Source organism: Bos javanicus, chromosome 12 (genome assembly GCF_032452875.1).
Source record: "Bos javanicus breed banteng chromosome 12, ARS-OSU_banteng_1.0, whole genome shotgun sequence".
NCBI lineage: Eukaryota > Metazoa > Chordata > Mammalia > Artiodactyla > Bovidae > Bos > Bos javanicus.
In genome coordinates, this window is record NC_083879.1 from 27,623,178 (window position 1) to 27,649,043 (window position 25,866).

Consider the following 25,866-nt stretch of genomic DNA (forward strand, 5'->3'; position numbering starts at 1 on the left):
ACTACGTTGCTAAAAAGCAGGCTTCTGGCAGATCTTTAATTATCAGTGTTAGTAATATGGACATCCAAGCCTAATGCATAATATGAATATAAAATACATGATTAATATAAAATGCACGCTGAAAGAATTTTAATTAATGAATGAACATCACTATTGCATTAGCTTTCTTAAGTAGGTCAGAGCTTAAAGCTGTCCAAATAATAGATTTTTATGTTTCTCTTCTTTCTCCATCTATCTCAGGGCAAGAAATTAATTTTTTCCTGTTCCAAAGTCATCACTGGATTAATGACTGTCATATGAAGCCTGGCTACAGGGAGCTCCTCAAATACACAGCCATGTGTAGCCCCTGAAAAATGAACAGAATCATTTTTCTCAAAGAATATGATTATAGTGGGATATCAAATAGATTTTTTTTTTCTGAGAAAGAATTGTTAAATTTGTCCTGATGACAGTGGTGAAATGAGACTCAGAAATATTAATGCCTTTCCCTTCCATCATGCCTAGCTTATGTGTCATAGATATTGTTTCAATTTATAAAACCATTCTGAGCACACTGTGTAAAACCTTACTGAGCACTACATGTGGAAAAACACAAGACTCCTGCCCTGCAAGAACTTACATTCTAATAGAGGTCATACAATCTCATCCACTGATACATGCATATAACACAGGCAAATAAGCATTTTTTAATGGAAAATTAGTTCTCAAACTGGCATTTCTTTCCTTTTCTATAAATAAAGTTCCAACAGTAAGAATTTTCTTTAGTAGTCTACAATATCACTTCAGGTACTATTAGCTGGACCTTACACCCAGAAGTTAGAGTGGATGGATGCAGTGAATGACAGGTAGAGTTCTCTGAGATGCGGATTCTGACTAATTTATCTGCCCTTGCCTTGCAGGGGCAGAAGAACCTCTTGAGCTCTATGGCAACTGAGACCAGAGCAGGCAGAAAGCTCTTGGAGGACGATGCTATTGACAGGAATCAGGCATGTCTTAAAAATGAAATGAACACAAAAGTATTAAGGGACTATTTTCCATAATATTGCTGTTATACAAGTGCCCGGAGAAGGCAATGGTACCCCACTCCAGTACTCTTGCCTGGAAAATCCCATGGACGGAGGAGCCTGGAAGGCTGCAGTCCACGGGGTTGCTGAGGGTTGGACACAACTGAGGGACTTCACTTTCACTTTTCACTTTCATGCACTGGAGAAGGAAATGGCAACCTACTCCAGTGTTCTTGCCTGGAGAATCCCAGGGACGGGGAAGCCTGGTGGGCTGCCATTTATGGGGTTGCACAGAGTTGGACACGACTGAAATGACTTAGTAGTAGTAGTAGTATACAAGTGCCAAGGACCTTTTTTAAAAAATTGTAGTCTGGAAAAAAAATAGTAGGTCCTCAAAGCATCTTTGGGACTAGATATGTTTAATGCCCCTTTCAAAATGCTTTGAGGACATAAAATTATTTTTTTCCAAACTGCATAGTGATACTGGGGTATGAATGGTTGGTCAGAAAATTAAACAAGGTACCAGATCTAGTTCAGAAATTAGCAGGGAAAGAGAATCATCTGAAAGCTCGTTTTTATTTAAGATGTTATGGGTGTCTGTCTCTTGCACTGAACTGCCTCATGAATCCTGGTTCACCAGTACCTGACTTACTGTAGGTGCTCCATAGATTGCTGGGTGAAGAAGTAAGCCTGTTGAGTTAAGTGAAGGGGTAAATAAGTGAGTGAGAAAGTGGGTGAGTGAAGAATAAACGAATGAATGAATGAATGTTTACCAGGAAGTACATTAGAAGGCAACGATCCTTGAACCTCAAACTGAAGATGAGTAAATGCTTCTTAAATCCTGTCTGACATAACATTTGGAACATGCCCCTTACTTCTAGCCAAGGGCCTTCTCAAATTCCTCATTTCAATTACGACAATCGTACTGAAGAGAAGCAGTCACCTTCTTTATTTTTAAGCAATTCTCTTTCAATCAACGTTTAATTATCCTAAAGGAGGAAACCAGTGGTGCAGATAATCCCCCAATCTCTTGTTGGAATGCATTATATGATGGCTTTTTACAGTAGTTTGCCTTCCTAATTATGTTTTGATTAGGTTTCTATTACAGTTATGGAGAATTCTCTTAGCAGAGAGGACAGCAGGTCAGGCAGCCCCAAGAACACACTGATCATTGCACTGAGGTTGGCTGGAACTGATTCACACTTTAATTTAGACCTTTCTTTTTTAATTGCATAGTGCTTAGCACTTTGAGACACACAAAGTCACAGAAGATTTTTAGGGCTAATTTATTCGGCAGCCACCACTGAAAATCTATTAGAAAGTAGGTTCTTTTCTAGGGGTTGTCAAAGCAAAGAGGAATAAGATACAATCTAATAAGTAATGATATATAAGCTTGGAATTTCAGGAACTCACTGCCTAGCCAGCAAGATATAGGCAACACAAGGCAGTGTGTGCTAAATGACAAATGGGCCCTGGGAGCTAGAAGAGTAGGAGAGGTCACCTGAGGTGAGAATATAAGGAAAACACTAGAGGAAGGTTACTTGATCCAGGTCTTAAAGAAGAGACATTTGAATGAGTGGAGGAGATTCAGGATTCTCTACAGCAGTGTTGTTCAATGGAAAGACATTAGCCACATGTGCAAATTTAAATATTCCAGGAGTCAATTTAAAAGGAAAAAAAAAACAAATGGGCAATGTTGATTTTAATAATGCATTACATTTAACCCAACATGTTCAAAGTATTTTAACATGCAATCAATATAAATTAGGTATTTTACTCACATTGTTTTAGACTAAGTCTTCAAAATCCAGTGTGTACATTTGCTGCATATCTCAGTTCAGACTGGGTTTCCCTGATGGCTCAGTGGTAAAGAATCTGCCTGCAATGCAGAAGATGCAAGTTCAGTCCCTAGGTCAGGAAGATCCCCTGAAGAAGTAAATGGTAAACCACTCTAGTATTCTTGCCTGGAAAATTCCATGGACAGAGGAGCCTGGGGGTCTTTAGTACATACGGTCGCAAACAGTCGGACATGACTGAGCACACACACGCGAAAGTGATCACTTCAGACTAGCACACTGCAAATGCTTGACAGCCATATGTAGTTAAAGGTTTCCATACTGGGAAGCACAGCTTTAGAATCTTGCTTCTCAAGCTATGATTTGAGGATCAGTCTCACTGGCAGCATCTGAAAAAACATGAGACAGGCAAGATTTCACATTCCACCCTAGACCTACTGAATCAAAATCTTCATTTTAGCCAGATATGGAGGTAATACTAAAGGTTCACATTAAAATTTGAGAAGCACTAGTCTAGGCAGGTCAGGAAGCAACAGTTAGAACTGGACATGGAACAACAGACTGGTTCCAAATAGGAAAAGGACTATGTCAAGGCTGTATATTGTCACCCTGCTTATTTAGCTTATATGCAGAGTACATCATGAGAAACGCTGGACTGGAAGAAACACAAGCTGGAATCAAGATTGCCGGGAGAAATATCAATAACCTCAGATATGCAGATGACACCACCCTTATGGCAGAAAGTCAAGAGGAACTAAAAAGCCTCTTGATGAAAGTGAAAGTGGAGAGTGAAAAAGTTGGCTTAAAGCTTAACATTCAGAAAACGAAGATCATGGCATCTGGTCCCATCACTTCATGGGAAATAGATGGGGAAACAGTGTCAGACTTTATTTTTTTGGGCTCCAAAATCACTGCAGATGGTGACTGCAGCCATGAAATTAAAAGACGCTTACTCCTGGAAGGAAAGTTATTACCAACCTAGATAGCATATTGAAAAGCAGAGACATTACTTTGCTGACAAAGGTCCGTCTAGTCAAGGCTATGGTTTTTCCTGTGGTCATGGATGGATGTGAGAGTTGGACTGTGAAGGAGGCTGAGCACCGAAGAATTGATGCTTTTGAACTGTGGTGTTGGAGAAGACTCTTGAGAGTCCCTTAGACTGCAAGGAGATCCAACCAGTCCATTCTAAAGGAGATCAGCCCTGGGATTTCTTTGGAAGGACTGATGCTAAAGCTGAAACTCCAGTACTTTGGCCACCTCATGTGAAGAGTTGACTCATTGGAAAAGACTCTGATGCTGGGAGGGATTGGGGGCAGAAGGAGAAGGGGACGACAGAGGATGAGATGGCTGGATGGCATCACTGACTCGCTGGACGTGAGTCTGGGTTAACTCCGGGAGTTGGGGATGGACAGGGAGGCCTGGCGTGCTGTGATTCATGGGGTTGCAAAGAGTCAGACACGACTGAGCGACTGAACTGAACTGACCTGAGTCTAGGCAGGTGTAGTGTAGAGGAAAGATCTGAATGATATCTGGGAGTTAGGAGCACTAAAGAAATGTTTAAGAACCAGCAATGACTATAATGAGTGAGAAGCAGAAGAATTCAAGGGTATGTAGGTAGTTGTTTATAAGGAATCAGATAAAACCATTTTAATCTGAGTGTTTTATAATCTTCAGAATGAAAATAATCCAGCCCATTTTGCAGGGCTGACGTTAGGATTAGAGACAAGATGATAAAGCAATTCACATGATGGCCTGGCTTCTGGACATGGCAGTTTTATATAACTCCATTACTGCTGATCAAGAGTCAGATGAAGACTCTAGTGCTGCAAGATTTTAACTACAAGGAACGTGTTTAATATTATATGAAAATTAATCAAATAGGGAGAAGTGGAGAGCATCACTGCTGTCACAAGCACAAATTCTGAGTGATTGACAGAAGTCTCAAGTGAGAACTAATGTCAGAGCAAGTTCACCCAAGATAGGATGGGAGAGGGGAAATTCCCTCAGAGGTCAATGCACATGCTAGAATTCATACATTATGATCATAAGTACACTGTGGCCATCCCTCACCAAAATACGTTGCACAACTTTGGATGTCTGATTTACCAACTAATTAACAAGACTACAAGGACCAGATAACTGGTCTGTGTGCTCATCTAACATCTGGCTCTTCCACTAAATGGCATGTTGGTCAAGATGCCTTATTCTGACTATCAAGAGGGCAGCAGGCCTGGGAACATTATTCAGCTGTAAGTAATGCAATACTAAGGAAACCTACTAATATTTTTGCCAGAAGTTTAGCCATCCTTCCTTTATTCTAAGGACTATGTATCAAAAATATCAGCTATTACAAAAAGAAAGGGAATTGATTCTGTGGGAATAGAAAGGTTCTGGTTTGGGAGTCACAGTTGTAGTTGTAGCTGTCCTAGTTCTGTAGGAGTTCTAGTTGTAGCTCTGCCATATTGTTTTCTTAACTCAGAATTTTAACCTCTTGTGGCCTCACTTCTGACCTATTAAAATAAGGTTTAATATATTAATCTCTTCCCTTTCTTATCTTTAAAAAATAGAGTATTTATTGACTGAATAACAAAAGTGCTTTTCTTAAATATACGTTCTTAAATTTCTTTAGTCATTTCCAGTTGTATTTTTGTTTTTTTTTTTCAAGTTTTTACTTTTTATTGTGGTAAAAACATACAACATCAAATTTACCATGTTAACCATTTTTAGGTGTACAGTTTGTAGCATTAAATAGATTCACATTATTGTGCAGCCATCACCACCACTCATTTCTAAACATTTTTTATATTCCCAAACTGAAACCGTACTCATTTAACACTGGCTCCTTCACTCCATTTCTCCAATCACCATTCTATCTTCTGTCTCTATGAATCTGGTCACCCAAGTACCTCATATAATTGGAATCCTACAGTATTAGTCCTTTTGAGTCAGGCTTATTTCATTTAATATAATGTCTTCAGGGTTCATCCACTGTGCAGTGTATACCAGACTTTCATTCATTTTAAGGTGAAATAATCTGCCATCCTATGTATGTGCCACATTTTACTAATCCACATTTGGGTGCAGTGGCATATGGTTTGAAGATATAAGTTGCTGAAATTCACTCTAGTGGGGCTGTAACAGGGAAATAGATGCATTGGTGTATTTTCTTGAACGTCAAGGGTTAATGATGCCTTTTCCTAAACATCAGGAAAGAGAACAAGGAGCATACAAGGTTATTATTTATCATGGTTAGGGGTTGACTGATGCTGAAGTATAAAAACAGAGAAAAGCCTGTCTGTCAAAATGTAAAGGAAGTACAGACTCAACTATTAGAGCCATCAAAAGTCTGAGATAAAGCTGTGCAAAGACTAAGAAGCCACTTCAGCACCCAGTGCTGAAAGAAAAGTGGGAAATAAGGCACATTTTGGTCCTAAATGGGAATGTCAGCTAGAGATTCTTCGGTACGACAATCTTTCCATTGATAATTCCTTCACATAATGTCAACTCTTAATGCATGAGTTAGTCAGGGTTCAAAGGTTCACACCAATAATAATGTTTGTTTCCATGTGCCCATTTGGATTATAATAGATATGCGACTATCACTAGGTTTATGATTATTAAAGTTGACTAACAGTGATAGTTTTTGTAAAGTAAATTCTGTTGACTTCAAGTAGCAAAAGAAAACACAAAGCAACTGAAACAATCTTTCTGGTGTCAGTAGGTCTATGAAATTAATGAAATTTGAATGGCATCTCAAAACAGAGTTCACAGAAAACTTTCAGGGCAAAAAGGAGTGGATTAGAGGAGGTGATGCTGAAAAAAGTCTCTGCTCATCCCCACTATACTGACCTTTCCAGGAAAAGTTTGAATTGGTGGAGGCTGAAACTAGGTTAGAGATATGAGAAACGTGATCCCAGTTCTTGTTTTACATCAATTAGAAATAGATGTAGGTTAACAAGTTTCTCTTTGAAAATGAAATTCTTTCTCATAGCTTAGTTAGAAACTTCCTTGAGAAAGAAGTTAGGTTGGGGGCCCATCTCAGGGCACTCTGGACATTGGCATCCATATGCTGTGTGGAACCAGAGAGGTCAGGGCTCTCTGAGGTTATGTAAGGACAGTTAGCATATTCTTAATTCAACCTTCTTTTACTGGGCAAAGAACAGAGGTCAAAACATGGAGAAGAAAAGGCTTTTTTTAACCGATATTTGAGAATTCATAAATGTTCATTCATAAATTCATAATTCATTCATTCATAAATGTTCACATCTCCATAGTCAACTCTCTAATCAATATAGAACAAATAAAATATGAGAATAAGGGTCAAAAACACTTCCAAGTTTGCTTTCCACCTTGCTATTTAATAGCTGTGTAACCTTGAACAATCAGCTTAACCTTTCTCAGTCTCAGTTTTCTCATCTTTAATTGCTTGTATGAGAACTGACTGTGGTGTTTCATGATAATGAATGCCTCTGCCTAGTAGATACTCAATAAATGTCAGTAATCTTTCCTTGTTAAGTTTCAGTTTGGTTCAGTCGCTCAGTCGTGTCTGACTCTTTGCGACCCCATGAACCAGAGCATACCAGGCCTCCCTGTCCATCACCAACTCCCGGAGTTTACCCAAACTCATGTCCATTGAGTCAGTGATGCCATCCAACCATCTCATCCTCTGTCGTCCCCTTCTCCTCCTGCCTTCAATCTTTTCCAACATCACGGTCTTTTCAAATGAGTCAGCTCTTCACATCAAGTGGCCAAAATTGGGAGTTTCAGCCTTAACAACAGTCCTTTCAATGAACACCCAGGACTGATTTCCTTTAAGATGGACTGGTTGGATCTCCTTGCAGTCCAAGGGACTCTCAAGAGTCTTCTCCAACACCACAGTTCAAAAGCATCAATCCTTTGGCACTCAACTTTCTTTATAGTCCAACTCTCACATCCATACATGACTACTGGAAAAATCATAGCCTTGACTAGATGGACCTTTGTTAGCAAAGTAATGTCTCTGCTTTTTAATATGCTGCCTAGGTTGGTCATAACTTTCCTTCCAGGAGTAAGTGTCTTTTAATTTCATGGCTGCAATCACCATCTGCAGTGATCTTGGAGCCCAAAAATATAAAGTCAGCCACTGTTTCCCCATCTATTTGCCATGAAGTTTTTGGACCAGATGCCATGATCTTCGTTTTCTGAATGTTGAGCTTTAAGCCGACTTTTTCACTCTCCTCTTTCACTTTCATCAAGAGGCTCTTTAGTTCCTCTTCACTTTCTGCCATAAGGGTGATGTCTGCATATCTGAGGTTATTGATATTTCTCCTGGCAATCTTGATTCCAGCTTGTGCTTCTTCCAGCCCAGCATTTCTCATGATGTATTCTGCATATAAGTTAAATAAGGAGGGTGATAATAAACAGGGTGATAATAAACAGCCTTGACGTACTCCTTTTCCTATTTGGAACCAGTCTGTTCTTCCATGTCCAGTTATAACTGTTGCTTCCTGACCTGTATACAGGTTTCTCAAGAGGCAGGTCAGGTGGTCTTGTATTCCCACCTCTTTCAGAATTTTCCAGTTTGTTGTGATCCACACAAAGGCTTTGCCATAGTCAATAAAGCAGTAGATGTTTTTCTGGAACTCTTGCTTTTTCGATGATCCAGCAGATGTTGGCAATTTGATCTCTGGTTCCTCTGCCTTTTCTAAAACCAGCTTGAACATCTGGAAGTCTATCATTCATGTATTGCTGAAGTCTGGCTTGGAGAATTTTGAGCATTACTTTACTAGCGTGTGAGATGAGTGCAATTGTGCAGTAGTTTGAGCATTCTTTGGCATTGCCTTTCTTTGGGACTGGAAAGAAAACAGCCCTTTTCCAGTCCTGTGGCCACTGCTGAGTTTTCCAAATTTGCTGGCATACTGCATGCAGCACTTTCACAGTATCATCTTCCAGCATTTGAAATAGCTCAACTGGAATTCTATCACCTCCACTAGCTTTGTTCATAGTGATGCTTTTTAAGGCCCATTTGACTTCACATTCCAGGATGTCTGGCTCTAGGTGAGTGATCACACCATGACTATCTTGGTCGTGAAGATCTTTTTTGTACAGTTCTTCTGTGTATTCTTGCCACCTCTTCTTAATATTTTCTTCTTCTGTTAGGTCCACACCATTTCTGTCCTTTATCGAGCCCATCTTTGCGTGAAATGATCCCTTGGTATTTCTAATTTTCTTGAAGAGATCTCTAGTCTTTCCCATTCTGTTGTTTTCCTCTATTTCTTTGCATTGATCACTGAGGAAGGCTTTCTTATCTCTCCTTGCTATTCTTTGGAATTCTGAATTCAAATGGGTAAATCTTTCCTTTTCTCCTTTTCTTTTTGCTTCTCTTTTCACAGCTATTTGTAAGGCCTCCTCAGACAGCCCTTTTGCTTTTTTTGCATTTCTTTTTCTTGGGGATGTTCTTGAACCCTGTTTCCTGTACAATGTCATGAACCTCTGTCCATAGTTCCTCAGGCACTCTGTCTATCATATCTAGTCCCTTAAATCTATTTGTCACTTCCACATAATCATATAAGGATTTGATAGGTATGATATAATAGGTATAATCATAAGGGATTTGATTCAGGTCATACCTGAATGGTCTAGTTTTCCCCACTTTCTTCAATTTAAGTCTGAATTTGGCAATTATGATCCCAGCCACAGTCAGCTCCCGGTGTTGTTTTTGCTGACTGTACAGAGCTTCTCCATCTTTGGCTGCAAAGAATATAATCAATCTGATTTCAGTGTTGACCATCTGGTGATGTCCATGTGTAGAGTCTTCTCTTGTGTTGTTGGAAGAGAGTGTTTGCTATGACCAGTGTGTTCTCTTGGCAAAACTCTGTTAGCCTTTGCCCTGCTTCATTCTGTACTCCAAGGCCAAATTTGCCTGTTACTCCAGGTATTTCTTGACTTCCTACTTTTGCATTCCAGTCCCCTATAATGAACAGGACATCTTTTTTGGGTGTTAGTTCTAAAAGGTCTTGTAGGTCTTCATGGAACCGTTCAACTTCAGCTTCTTCAGTGTTACTGGCTGAGGCATAGGTTTGGATTACCATGATACTGAATGGTTTGCCTTGGAAACGAACAGAGATCATTCTGTCGTTTTTGAGATTGCATCCAAGTACTGCATTTCAGACTCTTGTTGACCATGATGGCTACTCCATTTTTTCTAAGGGATTCCTACCCACAGTAGTAGATAAACAACAGTCATCTGAGTTAAATTCACCCATTCCAGTCCATCTTAGTTCGCTGATTCCTAGAATGTTGATATTCACTCTTGCCATCTCCTGTTTGACCACTTCCAATTTGCCTTGATTCATGGACCTAACATTCCAGGTTCCTATGCAATATTGCTCTTTACAGCATCAGACCTTGCTTCTAACACCAGTCACATCCACAGCTGGGTGTTGTTTTTGCTTTGGCTCCATCCCTTCATTCTTTCTGGAGTTATTTCTCCAGTGATCTCCAGTAGCATATTGGGCACCTACTGACCTGGGGAATTCATCTTTCAGTTTCCTATCTTTTTGCCTTTTCATACTGTTCATGGGGTTCTCAAGGCAAGAATACTGAAGTGGTTTGCCATTCCTTCTCCAGTGGACCACATTCTGTCAGACCTCTCCACCATGACCCATCCGTCTTGGGTGGCCCCACACAGCATGGCTTAGTTTCATTGAGTTAGACAAGCTATGGTCTGTGTGGTCAGACTGGCTAGCTGTCTATGATTGTGGTTTCAGTCTGTCTGCCCTCTGATGCCCTCTCTCAGCGCTACCATCTTATTTGGGTTTCTCTTACCTTGGACGTGCCGTATCTCTTCACGGCTGCTCCAGCAAAGCGCAGCCGCTGCTCCTTACCTTGGACGTGGGGTAGCTCCTCTTGGCCTCTCCTATTAAGGAGTACATATTTGTTCACTCATTCAGTCTTCCATTCTTCAATTACCTATTTATATGTATGTGCCTAGCACTGTTGTACTCAAGTGCAGTTATTCATCAAATCATTCATTTTCAATGTTATTATCTTTACCATGAAGTACTGTAACTTTAAAAATAATCAATTCCTTCTGAGTTAATTAATAATAAATTCCTCCTTCCATAAGTTAGTTACTTTGGTATTATAAATATTCATGGTTTGAAATTATGTACTATATATGTAAAATGGGATGAAAAATACATCAACTGAAATACCTTGACAACGCAATAACAAATTCAAAAGGATACTGTTGGTAAACTTTTATTTTTATGTAATCTGTTACAGGGTTACCGTATTACAATAACTAACTACCAAAACAGCTATAGAGTTGATCTTGGGTCCACTGGGAGTCCAATGATATCCTAAAAATACACTGATTAGAAAGTTTTTCAAATTTTTTTCAAATCCTACAGGATTATGGTGGGGAAAGCTTTGGGTGACTATCCTCAGAAAATTTTTTCTATAATCATTTTGGGATGGGAATTCTAATGAAGGAGTGATAAATACTGAAATAGTCTAACAAATAGCCTTCTGTTCTCAAAAGCTAAATTACAGGGAAAATGGGCATGAGGGAAAGCTAATTTAAAAATTGTCTAGAAAATTTTCTCACTTTTCTTTATGATGTATTTTAATATATCAAATTCTAACTTATTTAAACTTGTGTAGCAAGTTCAAAATTAAACAGGAGAACATTAATATGTCCTTAAGGCCACTGCAATTGTAATTTTTGAATGAATATTAAAGTTGAGCTTAAGAGTTGGGCTTAAGAAGTATTCAGTTATGATAGTTTCGATAATTTTTGTATTCCCCTGGGAGTTGGACATTTTATATGTGTGTGTGTGTGTGTGTGTGTGTGTGTTTTCTAAGTCTAAGGTCATGATAACAACAGTCTATCTTGCTTCTGGAGGTACAAAGTGGGGCCATACTGGCCTTGAATCAAACTGATTTCCTTCGATTATTACAACTCATCTACCTCCTTCACATTCTTTTATAAATGTGGAGTTCTTTTTTGGGGGGGGTGGGGTTTACATGTGGTTTTTAAAATGCATTTTTAAATTAATAGGCTTTATTTTTAGTCCAATTTTAGGTTTCCAGAAAAACTGCGTGGAAAGGACAGAGTTCCCAAATACCTCATGTCTCCCTCTTTCCCTATCCCAACACTATTTTCCCTATCATCAACATCTTTCATTCATGTGGTACATTTATTGCAACTGATTAGTCACTGAACATATTAACTGAATATTAACTGAAATCCACCGTTTACATTAGGGTTCACTCTTTCTGTCGTACATTCTACGGATTTTGACAAAAATTTCATGATATATATCCGCATTATAGTGTCATACAGAATAGTTTGACTGCTCTGAAAATCACCTGTGCTCCACCAATTCATGGCTCTATCTTTCCTCCAGAATTCCTTGCAACCACTTATCTTTTCATTTGTCTCCATTATTTTGTTTTTTCCAGGATGTCATATAGCTGGAAACATACAGTATGTAGCCTTCTCAAATTGCATTCTTTCCCTTTGGCACTACATACATAAGTTTCTTCATGTCTTTTTATGACTTGGTACCTCATTTCTTTTAAATGCTGTGTAATATTCCATTGTCTGGATGCACCACAGCTTATTTCATTCACCTTCTGAAGTATATCTTGGTTGCTTCCAAGTTTTGGCAATTATGAACAAAGCTGAAATAAACATTTGCATGCAGATTTCTGTGTGGACATAAGTTTTCCATCTGGGTAAATATTGAGGAGCACGACTGCAAGATTATATGGTAAGAGTATGTTTCATTTTGTCAGAAATTGTCAAACTATCTTCCAAAGCTTTACCATTTTGCATTCTCACCATTAATGGAAAAGAGTTCTTCTTTCTTCATATCCTCACCACTGTTTAGTACTGTCAATACTTTGAATTTTAGCCATTCTAACAGGTATGTAGTTGCATGTCATCGTTGGCTTAATTTGTGATCCCCTTGGAAGATAATGTTGGGTATCTTTTCATATATTTATGAAATTTTGTCAAGGTATATTTTCTTTGCTGTTCAAGTTCTTTGGACATTTTAAAATTGGGTTGTTTTCTTACTGTTGCATGCTAAGGTTCTCTACTTTAAATATCAGTCTTTCATCAGATATATATTTTTCAAGTTATTTTTAGCTGATCTTTTCATTCTCTTAACAGTGTCATTCACAGAGCACAAGTTTTGAATTTTTAACTTTTTCCTGGATTATGCTTTTGGTGTTATGTCTAAAAAGTCATCATACAAGTCAAGGTCATCTAGATTGTCTTATATGTTACCCTCTAAGAGTTTTATAGTTCTGTGTTTTAAATTTATGTCTATGATCCTTCTTGAGTCAATTATGCAAAAGCTGTAAAGTCTATTTCTAGATTTATATATTTTTTCCATGCAGATGTCCAATTGTTCCAGCACCATTTGTTGAGAAGACTATCATTTCTTCAGTGAATTGCTTGTGTTCCCTTGTCAAAGATCAGTTGATTAAATCTGTGTGGGTCTTTTCTGGGTTCTCTACTCTGGAGCTTATGTTATTATCAATAATTGTGATTATTTATATCCTTTTGCTTCATTGCATTATTGGTTATTAATAATTCCCTTCTTGTTTTATTCAGGTAAAATTTAGATACAGGAAAACACACAGACTCCTTCCCTTCTCATACCTGATGAGCCTCTTGATTTTTTAAGTACAACAATATTAAACAGCTGATATTTCATAATGCAGTATTTATGAGGGAAAAACCTTTTGAAAACTGAAAGCCCACCTTAAGTTCAGTTTAGTTCAGTTGCTCAATCATATCCGACTCTTTGCGACCCCATGACTGCAGCACACCAGGCCGCCCTGTCCATCGCCAACTCCCAGAGTTTACTCAAACTCATGCCCACTGAGTCGGTGATACCATCCAACCATCTCATCCTCTGTCGTCCCCTTCTCCTACTGCCTTCAATCTTTCCCAGCATCAGGGTCTTCTCAAATGAGTCAGTTCTTCGCATCAGGTGGCCAAAGTACTGGAGTTTCAGCTTTAGCATCAGTCCTTCCAATGAATATTCAGGACTGATTTCCTTTAGTATGGACTGGTTGGTTTTCCATGCAGTCCAAGGGACCCTCAAGAGTCTTCTCCAACACCACAGTTTAAAAGCATCTGTTCTTCAGTGCTCAGCTTTCTTTATAGTCCAACTCTCACATCCATACATGACTACTGGAAAAACCATAGCTTTGACTAGATGGATCTTTGTCGGCAAAATAATGTCTCTGCTTTTTACTATGCTGTCTAGGTTGGTCATAATCTTTCTTCTGAGGAGCAAGCGTCTTTTAATTTCATGGCTGCAATCACCATGCAGTGATTTTGGAGCCCTCCCAAAATAAAGTCTCTCACTGTTTTCCCTTCTATTCGCCATGGAGAGATGGGACTAGATGCCATGATCTTAGTTTTCTGAATGTTGAGTTTTAAGCCAACTTTTTCACTCTCCTCTTTCACTTTCATCAAGAGGCTCTTTAGTTCCTCTTCACTTTCTGCCATGAGGGTGGTGTCATCTGCATATCTGAGGTTATTGATATTTCTCCTGGCAACCTTGATTCCAGTTTGTGCTTCATCCAGCCCAGCATTTCTCATGATGTACTTTGCATATAAGTTAAATAAGCAGGGTGACAATATACAGCCTTGACGTACTCCTTCCCATACTCCTCTTCCTTTCCTTGACGTAATGGTCCCGATTTGGAACCAGTCTGTTGTTTCATGTCCACTTCTAACTGTTCCTCCTTGACCTGCATACAGATTTCTCAGGAGGCAGGTCAGGTGGTCTGGTATTCCCATCTCTTGAGGAATTTTCCAGTTTGTTGTGATCCACACAGTCAAAGGCATTGGCACAGTCAATAAAGCAGAAGTAGATGTTTTTCTGGAACTCTCTTGCTTTTTTGATGATCCAGCAGATGTTGGAAGTTTGATCTCTGATTTTTCTGCCTTTTCTAAATCCAGTTTGAACATCTGGAAGTTCGCAGTTCATGTACTATTGAAGCCTGGTTTGGAGAATTTTGAGCAATACTTTACTAGTGTGTGAGATAACGGCAATTGTGGAACAGTTTGAGCATTCTTTGGCATTGCCTTTCTTTGGGACTGGAATGAAAACTGACCTTTTCCAGTCCTGTGGCTACTGCTGAGTTTTCCAAATTTGCTGGCATATTGTGTGCAGCACTTTCACAGCATCATCTTTTAGGATTTGAAATAGCTCAACTGGAATTCCATTACCTCCACTAGCTTTGTTCACAGTGATGCTTCCTATGGCCCACTTGACTTAGCATTCCAGGATGTCTGGCTCTTGATTGGTGATCACACCATCATGATTATCTGGGTCGTGAAGATCTTTTTTGTACAGTTCTGTGTATTCTTGCCACCTCTTCTTAGTATCTTCTGCTTCTGTTAGGTCCATACCATTTCTGTCCTTTATTGTGCCGATATTTGCATGAAATGTTCCCTTGGTATGTCTAATTTTCTTGAAGAGATCTCTGCCCATTTTACTCTGAGCTTATTTTTCCATAGAGTAGAGGCTTTCACCATCATGACTGCCAGCGTCATGACCAAATATCCTGTAGGTGGACTTGGTTCAGTTTAGTTTGAATCCAAGGTCTGTGCTGCATACACTTGTCATACTTTATGCAAATCAGGTAATCAAGAATCAGTGTCTGTAATTAAGAAATGGAAATAATTATGCGTACTAATCAGGACTGTGATAAGGATTAATGATAAAATGTATTTGAAAGGACTTTTGTAAAATGTGAAATCCTTCAGAGATGCTGGGTGTTGCTTTTACTGAATAATAGAACTTGGAAGCTTTCAAAGTGCAGTATTGGAGAAGACTCTTGAGAGTCCCTTGGACAACAAGGAGATCAAACCAGTCCATCCTAAAGGAAATCGGTCCTGAACATTCATTGGAAGGACTGATGATGAAGCTGAAGCTCCAATCCTTTGGCCACCTGATGCAAAAAAACTGACTCACAGGAAAAAACCCTGATGCTGGGAAAGATTGAAGGCATGAGGAGAAGGGGATGACAGAGGATCAGATGGTTGGATGGTATCACCGACTCAATGGACAGGAGTCTGAGCAAGCTCTGGGAGTTGGTGATGGACAGGGAAGCCTGGCGTCTTTCAGTCCATGGGGTGGCAAAAAGTCAGACATGACTGAGCGACTGAACTGAAGTGACAACTTGAAAGAACTAATTTAAAGATCAGTACATCTAGGTGCCATCAGACTGCTAATGGTTTCAAGTTAGCTATTAAAGCATTAAAAGATAACAAAATCACTAAGAATGCTCTTTATAAATGCCTTTCAAAGAAAAAGGTTCAACAAAATTTCATCAAGCTGTGTTGAAGTTTGTTACTCTAAGGCATATTTTGTTGTTATGCAGTCATCAGGTAGTGTCCGACTCTTCACGACCCCATGAACTGCAGCACACCAGGCCTCCCTATCACTCACCATCTCCCGCAGTTTGCTCAAGTTCATGACCATTGCATCATTGATGCCATCCAACCATCTCATCCCTCTTTTCCTTTTGTCTTCAATCTTGCCCAGCATCAGGGTCTTTTCCAATGAGTCGCTGTTCACATAAGGTGGCCAAAGCATTGAAGTTTTAGCTTCAGCATCAGTCCCTCCAATGAGCATTCAGGGTTGATTTCCTGTAAGATTGACTGGTTTGATCTCCTTGCTGTCCCAGGGACTCTCAAGAGTCTTCTTCAACACCACAGTTTGAAAGCACCAGTTCTTCGCCATTCTGCCTTCTTTATGGTCCAGCTCTCACAACAGTACGTGACTACTGGAAAGACCATAGCCTTGACTATATGGACCTTTGTTGGCAAAGTGATGTCTTTGCTTTGTAACACACTGTTTAGGTTTGTCATAGTTTTCCTGCCAAGAAGCAGTCATCTTCTAATTTCATGGCTGCAGTCACCATCCCACATGATTTTAGAGCCCAAGCAAAGGAAATCCGTAACTGCCTCCACCTTTTCCCCTTCTATTTGCCATGAAGTGATGGGACCGGATGCCATGATCTTAGTTTTTTGAATGTTGAGTTTTAAGCCAGCTTTTTCACTCTCTTATTGCACCTTCATCAAGAAGCTCTTTAGTTCCTCTTTGCTTCCTCCCATTTGAGTTGTTTCATCTGAATATCTGAGGTTGTTGATATTTCTCCCAGCAATCTTGATTCCAGTTTGTGATTAGATATATAATAAAACTATTGTTCTTGCCCACCAATGTTATATACAATATGCTTTGGGAAACAGATGCCTAACAGCAGGGTTCCAGGACACTGGTGGTTAAGAGAAAGGTAAAAAGCCAGGCCAGAGGGTGTCCTAAATATAGGTATTTTCTGAATCCAGTTTCCTACGTTGAACTAATATAAAGAACAATCTACTTCAGTTATGTTTAATATTCTTATAATGTAAAATTCATAGATTATCTTCTTTTACTCCAGATGTCTCAGAATACCTATTTACTTCAAAACATGCCTAATATCTGTTGCCATAATTGTTATCAGAGACATGTAGTGACTTTCAGGAAAACCAAGGGTTTTTGCGTACATGAAGACAGACCGATTTTTCAGCCACTAGTCTTACGGGGACTTTAATAAATGTTCTGTAATTTTTATAGTGGAATAAATACTCTATTTTTTCCTAAAGTGCTCAGGAGAAAACCGACTTTAGCCTGTTGTTTTGGTGAAATAAAATTGTTATTGCTGAGTAGAATTAACTCATGTATATGTTGTTTTGTTTGCTTGCCTCAAGATAAACTGTAGGATGCATAATTATAATGTGACAGATTTACATTTGCCACATATATAAATTAATTTCATTATTTGGTATCTTTATCTTTTATAAAATAGGATTCCTCCCTTCAAAGCTTTTCCAGACTAGATGGGGAGAGAAAATTAATAAAGGTGAACCAAAATTAAGTGCAATCTATTTAACTGTGGAAATGGTTTGTAATTCCATGAAACTGAATTTATTTCATGTTAGTTCAAAAGTTAGCATCAGAATCCTTTCATCCTGTTGGTTTTCTTTTTCATATAAAAATTCTACAAGGTGTTACATATTTTTGTAGCTGTTTGATAAGTGCTACCTAAAATCTTTCTAGGCTCAGATTCCTTCAAAGTTTTTCTTTTTTTTCTTTCTGTTGTGCTACTGCAGGGCATTCTGACCATGAAGCAACAAAAACAGGCAATGGATCAAGAGGCAAAATTTTCCATTTAATTTGGTGTTATCTTAGAAAAAGAGGCTAAAGTTGCTAATTTGAATAGATACTTTGTCTACATGATTTTTATTATGGGGGCAAAAGAGGAAACTCCCTAGAAAAAATATGAAAAATAAAAATAAAATATATCTCAAAGTATTTTTGAAACTCTTAAAATACATATTATTTATTCAATAGAATAAATTGATCAGTAAGCTCCCCTTAGGACTTGTGCTCTATGCCCAATCACTCAGTCGTGTCTGACTCTTTGGGGCCCCATGGTCTGTGGCCTGCCAGGCTCCTCTGTCCATGGACTTTTCCAGGCAAGAATCCTGGAGTGGGGTGTCATTTTCTTCTCCAGGGCATCTTTCTGACCCAGGGATCAAACCCATGTCTCCTGCATCCTGTGCATTGCCAGGCAGATGCTTTACCACTAGTGCCACCTGGAAAACTCTTCTTTAGGACTTACTGTGTATATAAAGCATGGATCCAATGAAGTACTGACCTCACAGACATTCACTTAAGATTTATAAGTAAATAGGTTACCATGTACAGTATCAGATACTTCACTTGAGCATACATTTCCCAGAGAACTCTATAACCTTTATGTGAATTTAAATGTTAACGCTTTTTTTATATATAGATACACATTGTACTTTATACTTTTAACTTTTATGGCTAATGAGCTGTTTCTTACATAAATGCGTTATTTAGGCTTCTCAAGGGTTGACTGGAGCTGTAGTAGTCTATTCTTGTAATTAGAACAGGAACCCCCATAACCATCACTTTTCACTATAGAGACCTAAAGGAATAAAGAACAGAAGCTACAAAGCCATGATTCTTTGTTACAATAATGTAGAAATGGGATATATGTCCTGGGTCATTTAGTACATTAAAGTTTACATTTAGAAAATAGTAGAGAAGGTATTTAGAGAAGTGGTTTATAACCCAGAGTCATTTGAAGAAGTTGCATTATATGAAAGAAAACCTAGCATCCAGAAAGATAAGCTAGGGACAACTTAAAACTGAAGATTAGGAAATTATTCTGCAGGCAAGGGAAGCAAAAATGAGATATTTCACTTTGCTTGTTTATTTGAGCAAATATACAAAAATTTATCTCTGTTTATGATGTTAAATTTAATTAATATTTCCTAGGCTGCTGACTTAAGACCCTCCAGTCATTAATCTAATAGTCCCTCTTGTTATTTTCTTTTTCAACCATCTATGCACTGGGTTTTTTACCTTCCCTGTTCTCATAAGCTCCCATGCTCTTAATTCCCAGAAGAAGAATATTTCTAGGTCTTCTTAAATTTTACCCTTCTCACAACACATAGTCACACTACAAAAGGTGAGCGGATTATTTCTGTGGCTGGCAGGCACTTGTTACAGACCACGTAACGTCTCATTTCTGGACTCCTGCATAGCATCTTTCTCTCATGAAAAGAGGGAAAGTGTATAACGTACCACTCCCTGCATTAGAATCTCTTCAAGTTTCTGTTTGAGAGTTAGTGAACTTGAACACAAAATTACTGCTGACAACAGGGGGCAAGAATGTGGTACAGTATAAACAAGGAGCATAGCCCAGGTCTCTCTGACTGGGGAGCAAGCTCAGTATCTGAGTTGTGTAACTAATAAATAATACAAAATATGCAGAAAGATACAAGCACTATAGGCAGCTACCACACTTAATTTTTAACTACCAATACATTGGAAATTTTGTTCATTCTCAAAAGCAAAATAACCCTAAAATAAGTTGAATTTGTGATAAAGATTTTAGGGGTTGAAAGAATTTGGTTCATTTTGTGAAGAGTTTCTCACCTGGGTAATTGTGATGGGATGTAATGTGAATTTTAATTGCCAAGCCAACCAAAAATGAAGGTAATTCTACTTGTCATTCCTTAATTCATAATACTCATCAGAATGGAATCTGAGCTCTTCAGAGAGAAGCAGATGTCTTCCCTTATGTATCTATTAAATGCCCAGAAACTTTAAAAAGTGCACAGAAGGAGCTATCAGACATCAGACTAGAAATTCTGCCAATCTGTGGGGACTGGAACCTCCACCAAAGGATTCCTCCTTAGAGATACCAAGAGCAAGGTGCAGTGCAATGCCTCCAAATCTCTGGACGCCTGGGGGAACATCATGAATGATGTTAAGAAGCATCATCTAATGGGAGCACATCATTTACTACCACAGGAACAGTAGAAGACAGTATTTATATATCCTCCCTTGAGCCATGTCTCTCTAAACATCTTTCAGTTAAAGCTTCAAAGAAAATTCCAAAACAAATCCTGAACAAAACCCAGCATGATGGTTTTTGTTTTTTTGTTTTTTCCCAACCATGGCTTTATAACCCTTGCTTTTAATGGAGGACTCAATATGTGTGAGGTAACAGATCTTGAAAGTGTGAGAGGAGGAATAGCTGGGATTATGTTTTCCCACAGCTGCCCCTCTATGAAACTCTTCCATAGGAATCTAAGTCAGGAGCATTCCCTTAAATTAAGTCAACAGCCTACGGTCTAATAAGTAAGAAAGATATGCATCATGAAGAGATTTCAGTAAACATTTTGGAAACAAATTAGATAACGGCAAAAATGAAGAAAAAGTAATCCATTTAGTGATGAGTTGTTACATAATTACATAGGTATGCTTCTTATAAATGTTTGAAGTATGGCTCCTCTACATTCCCTTTTAATACATTGTAATACTCTAGTTCAGAAAAGTGGGGGAGAGGTCATTAGCATGCTTTTATATGGAGATAAAATTGGTAACATTAACTATAAGTTTAAATCATCTATTGATACCTTGATACAATCCAAAATTTTGCTTATTTTGTGCCAAGATGAATGGTATTACCATCTAATTGATAGAAAAATCATATCCTCAAATAATGTAACATGTGCTTGAGAATGGGTAGCTGGATTTTAGAAACTGTCACTTCCTATCCCATACTCTTTCACTAATCTCTTTACTGATGCACCTAGAGGGAGGCCTAGCTTAAAGAGCCAATAAAACAGAATATTCTTTACTTTAAACTTGTGGTTAGAAAAAACCAGCCACATGCTTTTTTTTCTTTGGATAGCAAAATTTTAACATAAGAAGAGTAACTCTATTTATTTTATCTGTATTCTAATCTCTTAAATCAAAAGGAAAATTAATATCTCTGCCTCAAAGTTTAGTTGATAATTTATTCTGTTCCCATTTTATCATAACCAAATACAGGACAAAAAATAGTTGGTATATGCATACTGTATATTATAGTTTGAAAGTCAAATAATATAAATCCATTAAATTTTAAATTTGTGATGAAATACTTGCTGTAATTATCATTTCCTGACTGATGCAGGCTTTTTTTTAAATCTTCCTCTTCTAATTGAGATGTTACCTTTATATGCTGAAATAGCCTTCTATTGACTTTCTCACTTAATGCCACTTTCCTCTAACTTCATGACTTAATCATCATGTAAAGGTATTAAATCCTCAAAATGTCTTCCTATTTTTAAATATAAGCTCTTCTTTATTCATAAATAATTTACCTAATCAGCCCAGACAGGGGATTCAGGGAAGGCTTCCTGGAAATGGTGTTTTTCTTATGAATTTGCATAAGCTCATGTCATGACATTTATATATATATTTACGGTCATTGGAAGGACTGATGCTGAAGCCGAAACGCCAATACTTTGACCACTTCATGTGAAGAACTGACTCACTGGAAAAGACCCTGATGCTGGGAAAGACTGAAGGCAGGAGGAGAAGGGGACAACAGAGGATGAGATGGTTGGATGGCATCACCGACTCGATGGACATGAATTTGAGTAAACTCCTGGAGTTGGTGATGGACAGGAAGGCCTGGTGTGCTGCACTCCATGGGGTTGCCAAGAGTTGGACACAACTGAGAGACTGAACTGAACTGAACAGTCATATTTACGGCTTCCCAGGTGGTACTAGTACTAAAGGATCCACCTGCCAATGCAGGAGATGCAAGAGACGTGGGTTCGATCCCAGGGTCTGAAAGATCCTCTGAAGGAGGAAATGGCAATCCATTCCAGTATTCTTGCCTGGACAATCCCATGGACAGAGGCACCTGGTGAGACACAGTCCATGGGGTCGCAAAGAATCGAACAAGACTGACGCAACTTAGCACACATGGTCATATTTAATATTGTCAAACTGTTCTTCAAAGTATTTGACCATTTTACACTTTTACCAGTGAGATATGAATGGGAAGCAGCATATTGCTCTTCTTGCTTTTTGATAAAGAATAACATTGATATAACATCATATACAAGATTATTCACTATATTTAAGTCAATCATTTAATACATCATGTATATAACTTAGTATTCTCCCCACCTTCAATATGTAAAATTTCTAGATCTAATGCTAAATAAGCTTCTTTTTAAAATAATGTAAAACAGATTTGCATGCACAACAATGAAGATTAGGATCTGAGATGAAAAGGCAAGCATGCTTCTGTCAAACAGAGAAGATCAAGATTTGTAAGTAACTGACTTTGGGACCTGCTGGGTGGGAAGACCTGCTGTGTTACCTTCAGATACTGTCTCTTTACCTGACACATTGGATGCTTCAGCAGCCTTTTTGGGTTGTCCACCCTGGGCTGCTTTTTCTAAGTCCTTTAGATAGTTAAGCTAGTATTACTGATAGCTTATGTTCCTGATCTGTTCACCCAGGAGCTTTTTCATGAAGCATGAGTTTTTGTTTTTTTCTTTTATTCTTAGAAGCCGAGGTTCTTAGGTCTTTCAGGAGCTTTCTGATATATTCAACAACTCAAGAAACTAACTCTTACTCAATTATTAGTGCCTGGTGCTGTTTACACTCAGTTAAACCAGAATGGCTAGTTTACCAAAAGGGAAGTTCCCATATTCATTTTCTCTTACCCAGTTACAATTGTGATTTCTATTAACACAGTAATGGTTATTGGTAGTTAAAAAATGATAAGGTAGATATATAGGAAAACTCAATTCCTTAGCTTAATAAGTCATTAGAATCGTTCTGTCCAAAAGTAAAGCTCAAATATACTTCTTCTTCAGTTTATTCTGAATTTTATACAGACATATATGAAAGTATACTTTGGCCACCTCATGCGAAGAGTTGACTCACTGTAAAAGACTCTGATGCTGGGAGGGATTGGGGGCAGGAGAAGGGTACGCCAGAGGATGAGATGGCTGGATGGCATCACTGACTCGATGGACGTGAGTCTCAGTGAACTCTGGGAGTTGGTGATTGACAGGGAGGCCTGGCGTGCTGCGATTCATGGGGTCGCAAAGAGTCGGACACGACTGAGTGACTGATCTGATCTGATCTGATATGAAAGCAACCATACAGTAATTAGGGAACAACTGATCATCACTAGCTGGATAAACACACACACACATATACATACATATGTATATGTGTGTGTGTGTATATATATATATATTAATGAATATTTTTGAAATATGTTAACAAATCTCCCTTGGATAAATATATAGCTACATGAAAATTCTATAAATTATGTCCAGGCCTTACAAATATACTAAACAGAAGGGGATGACAGAGTATGAGATGGTTGGATGGCAACACCGACTCGATGGACATGAGTTTGAGCAAGCTTCGGGAACTGGTGATGGACAGGGAATCCTGGCATGCTGCAGTCCATGGGGTCACAAAGAGCTGGACACAATTGAGCGACCGAACTGATAGATTTAGTGTATTCACTCTTTAATCTCCCCATTCATATGCTGGGACTTTCTGATATATTCAACAACCCAAGAAACTAATTCTTACTCAATCATTTAGTGCCTGCTGCTGGATAGCAGCCCTGTTCAGACAGGGGACACCACACCAAAACTAGACTGGATAACAAGTAAAATTAGTTGATAGCTGACCTCTGGTATATAGTATTTCTATTAAATGCTTGCTATCCCTAGGAAATATTTAAGAAAAGCTTCAAAGCTCTTTTTTTTTTCTAGAGTTTTATTACAAATAATTGTCCCAGAAGTGTGCTAATCACCTTACAGAACTTTACAAAAGTCATTTGGCCCCAGTGAGCTACATGGTAGTTTACCTATCACTGCTACCAAATCAGGCCCTCACTCAACACTGGCATTTCTAAAGTTCATCCAAGGTTTTTCATACCTATTTACTACCCTCTCTGCAAGCCCAAAATTCCTCTCTGTCTTTATGATGATTTACTATAAGTATGAAAGCAAGATGGCAGGAGTCCCCATAAAAACACACATCATGATAAAAGATTCCATACTGCAAAGAGACTGGGAACAACTATTCAGGAATAACACCTCTAAGTTAATAATGTCTGTTCAACAAAGTTGGTTTAGTTTCCCAAGCATTTTCTCCCTAACACCTTAAGCTTTAAAGTATCTCAAATATTCATTTAAGTGATGGTAAAATCAGAAAATTCCTAAATAACAATATCTTTAAAAATAATCTCATTTCCTAAAGAAATGCAAGCTCATAAACACATTTTAATATCTTATTAACAGTTAGTGATGCATGGCCCTATACACAGACTTCTAAGCGAAGCATCAGCAATTTTAAGAGAAAAGGGACTCCCAGCATGAAATGTGCACAGAGCATTTGACACAGCTATTCTGACACTGGGGATGTTTTGACCCTGTGTTAGTAAGTATAAATATTTCAGTCAGAAGTATGCTGATTTTGATGAAAAAATATGTCAGAGCAAATTTTATTAAGCTAGTTTAGCCAACAGATCAATTCTCTACACAATGCAATTGAGCCATTTTCACTTTTGTCTTTTTTCATTTCAATTTTTCTGGAATGATCTATTGCTATCACTTTTCTATATAAATTAAATGAAGATCTGATTCCTGGATTTGTCCATATTAAGTTTTATCAATTATAGCTTGGTCATTTTCCCCTTTGACCACTATTTCTATGAAATCCCATATTGTTTAAGTATTACCAAGCTTTAATTCTCCTGTTGATTTATAGTCTCTAGCTGATTCCACCTCATGAAGTTTTACCTACTGTCACTTAAGTTATATTTTGCCACAGTTCAGTTCAGCCGCTCAGTCATGTCTGACTCTTTGTGACCCCATGGACTGCAGCACACCAGGCTTTCCTGTCCATCACCAACTCCCAGAGCTTGCTTAAACTCATGTCCATTGAGTTGGTGATGCCATCCAACCATCTCATCCTCTGTTGTTCCCTTCTCCTCCCGCCTTCAATCTTTCCCAGCATCAGGGTCTTCCCATGAGGTGGCCAAAGTATTGGAGTTTCAGCTTTAGCATCAGTCCTTCCAATGAATATTCAGGACTGATTTCCTTTAGGAGTGTCTGGTTGGATCTCCTTGCAGTCCAAGGGACTCTCAAGAGTCTTCTCCAACACCACAGTTCAAAAGCGTCAGTTCTTCGGAGCTCAGCTTTCTTTATAGTCCAATTCTCACATTCATTCATGACTACTGGAAAAACCATAGCTTTGACTAGATGGACCTTTGTTGGCACAAACTAACATCTCTTCTTTTTAATATGCTGTCTAGGTTGGTCGTAACTTATCTTCCAAGGAGCAAACATCTTTTAATTTCATGGCTGCAGTCACCATCTGCAGTGATTTTGGAGCCCCAAAAACTAAAGCCTCTCATTGCTTCCATTGTTTCCCCATCTATTTGCCATGAAGTGATGGAACCAGATGCCATGATCTTAGTTTTCTGAATGCTGAGTTTTAAGCCAACTTTTTCAATCTCCTCTTTTACTTTCATCAAGAGGCTCTTTAGTTTCTTCACTTTCTGCCATGAGGGTGGTGTCATCTGCATATCTGAGGTTATTGATATTTTTCCTGGCAACCTTGATTCCAGCTTGTGCTTCATCCAGC

The 25,866-nt window shown here is 38.5% G+C and overlaps 1 protein-coding gene and 1 long non-coding RNA gene across 7 annotated transcripts in view; one reads left to right on the forward strand and one right to left on the reverse strand.

Moving 5' to 3' along the window:
• The window catches only part of STARD13 (StAR related lipid transfer domain containing 13), a 492,565-nt gene that overhangs the window by 64,212 nt on the left and 402,487 nt on the right, over positions 1 to 25,866 (forward strand). The window lies entirely within an intron of this gene.
• Positions 1 to 25,866, reverse strand: part of LOC133258327 (uncharacterized) — a 52,885-nt gene that overhangs the window by 14,382 nt on the left and 12,637 nt on the right. For 3 of the 4 annotated variants that reach the window (XR_009739953.1, XR_009739950.1, XR_009739952.1), the window contains exon 3: positions 2,786 to 2,883. This is a non-coding gene — a long non-coding RNA (uncharacterized LOC133258327). Of the gene's footprint in view, positions 1 to 2,785; positions 2,884 to 2,969; positions 3,190 to 25,866 lie in introns of those variants that run through there. The other variant, XR_009739951.1, reaches the window with a different exon arrangement.